The sequence below is a fragment of the Drosophila ananassae genome, chromosome 2R, assembly GCF_017639315.1.
Source record: "Drosophila ananassae strain 14024-0371.13 chromosome 2R, ASM1763931v2, whole genome shotgun sequence".
NCBI lineage: Eukaryota > Metazoa > Arthropoda > Insecta > Diptera > Drosophilidae > Drosophila > Drosophila ananassae.
Window position 1 is genome coordinate 914339 of NC_057928.1, and position 2594 is coordinate 916932.

The following is a 2594-nucleotide window of genomic DNA, read 5'->3' on the forward strand; positions in this document are numbered from 1 at the left end:
ATCTGCCTGTAGCATCGCACAATAAAAACTGACTGGAAAATGTCTTCCATTTTTATCCATTCCATTACGGTGAGTGTGGTATCTATGCATACCCAATCTAACATAGTTCGAAGTATATATAGAAATGGTATTTCCATATAGCTGTGATAGAAATATATTAAACTTGGTTTAAGGTTGAAAAATTAGTTACATTTTAAAAACAATATAATTTACTAAAGAAAACCCTTTCGTAAATACATTTCCTAAAATTCGTTTCGGATAACCACAACGTATTTGGTAAGCGGATAGTAACATATGAAGGCACTTGATAAGATAAAAAAATACAGGAGCTGTTTCGCCGAAACTATGAGCTGTTACGTATGGTACTAAAAAAAACATCCATATATGAATCCCAACAACAGTGACAAAATGGAAAATTATTTTATATATAAGAGCTTTTCGTAGATATATTGCCCTTTCAGTGACTATTGTTATAAATTGAACGATAAGCATTAGCAAAAAACTAAAAGGGACTTTGTTTCCTTGAATATATGTCTCCAAAACGCTGGTACTATACTTGTATCGATACTGAAATAAAGATAAATAAAAATTTTAGTTAAAAAATGTTTTAAATACAATTAAAATATAAAAGGATAAATAAGGTCGATTTTTTCGACTGAATGATGTTCAGTATGCCTTTCATCTACTTCACTTTTTATTAGTTCATATCAGACTTCTGCATGAATGCATCCAAAACGACAAATGAATCACTTATTCTTAATGTGGGTACAGTATTTTTTGTACACAGTATATTTGGGTGTGAGTGAATAGAGTAGTATTGTCTGTTTTGATTGACAGTAGTCTCACTCATTCCATAGTTGTACAGCTGTTAATGAGTACAGTAAAATTGGTGTGCAGTAGTCAACGTACTGTACAATGTTTTAGTGTGCAGTTGACTTACTGTACAGTGAGTGAAATTTCATGACTGGTATATACACACATATATGTATAGTTCTCATGTGTATGTATTTCCAATTAAAAAATTGATTTGTTTTTTCATTTTAAATGTATTTATTATAAAATAAAAAATGTATAACTTATTTATATTTAAATTTAAACTAATTATAATAATTTTTTTATGTTATTAAATTATCTACATTTAAGTTATCAATATTAGAATGAAGGAACATTATTTTGTTTACCATGTCTTCAGTGGTGGCACGTTTTTCGCAAATCAAATTTTTGGCAACAGAAAATGCCTTTTAGCTAATTTGATAAAGCAGAGGAAAACGCTCCTTATTTATTGACCACCACTGCAGAACAGGATCAGGATTCTCCTTAGAATCCATGTTTGTCCACTTATTACAAATTACTGCACTCACCTGTACAGTTGTACACAGTTGACATAACAGATGTACAGTGTTAAAAAAAAAAACAAATGTAGTAATCACTATCGAAAAGTACAATCAAATACTGTTCACAATCGAAGTGAGTACACTGAAAATGTTGTGCTTTCTTATTGTGACCTATAGAGTATACTGTACAGTAAACAATGAGTGCAGTGTTTTTGAATACACTACACTACTGTACAGATCTGTTCAGCCACAAATGAGTGCATTCATGCAGAAGTCTAGTTCATATTGCGACAAAAGCATTGTATATTAAATTAATGTTCCACCGAATTTATAGATTTCATGTTTTTGCTTTTTCAGATTTTACATCGGTTTACATCGGAACGATTACGGTGCCCCAAACCTGCAAGCATATGGTGACGCGAATTATGCTCTGGCCTGAATCTTGGCATGTCACCTCCTTCACATCAAGCTAATAATATGAACCTTCTCACTTGCACCTGAACATATTACCCTAAAGAGATCATTTGTACACAATTAAACCCTCTAAGGCGAAAATCGGTTTTTTTTGTACAGATTGGATGGGATCTCGGATGACTCCGCGTGAACTCCAGACACGCGATCCATAAAGAAGTATTGGAGGGACCAATGATGGGTATGAAGTTTTTGGTATATAGGGGTCATTAAATTCTTTTTATTATCTTTTTTTTAAATAAAACCCAGCACCCCCATTGCTTTATTAATCATGGTGAATATATGTCGGTAAATTAAGTTCCAAATCATTGAGCTTAAGGTCATTTGATAAACCCCGATTTTGAAATTGATGTAAATCGGATAGAAGTCTAGATTGGGCACTAGTAAATCTATTCTAAAGACAAAGCTTACCGTCATCGGCGAACATAAGCACAAGTGGATTAGTTAAAGAAATGAGCAAATCAATAATAAACAATGTTAAACAATGTTGTATGCTTTTTGGAAGTCAGTGTAAATGACGCCTGTTTGTAAGCCATTCCGTGATAAATGTTAGCTCCAATAATTTGGTAGTGGTGGAGCGGCGCTTCATGAAGCCACGCTGGCACGGAGTTATTATTGAACTACAGAGGTATTGCAAGTGTGGAGGGATTAGATTTTCAAAAAGCTTTGGAATAGCTGACAATTTAGAGATGCCTCTATAATAGGCAGCGTCGGACTTTTTCTTGTTTTTACGCAGAGGAATAATAATGTAAGATTGTAAGATGGGAAAAGATCGTTTTGTCCATTGAT

At 33.0% G+C, this 2594-nt stretch overlaps 1 long non-coding RNA gene across 1 annotated transcript; it reads left to right on the plus strand.

Moving 5' to 3' along the window:
- Window positions 1–714: 714 nt before the first annotated feature.
- On the plus strand, window positions 715–2074 carry LOC116655735. Its single transcript, XR_004310779.1, has 2 exons — window positions 715–1000; window positions 1692–2074. It is a non-coding gene; the product is annotated as an uncharacterized LOC116655735 (long non-coding RNA).
- The last annotated feature ends 520 nt before the right edge of the window (window positions 2075–2594 follow it).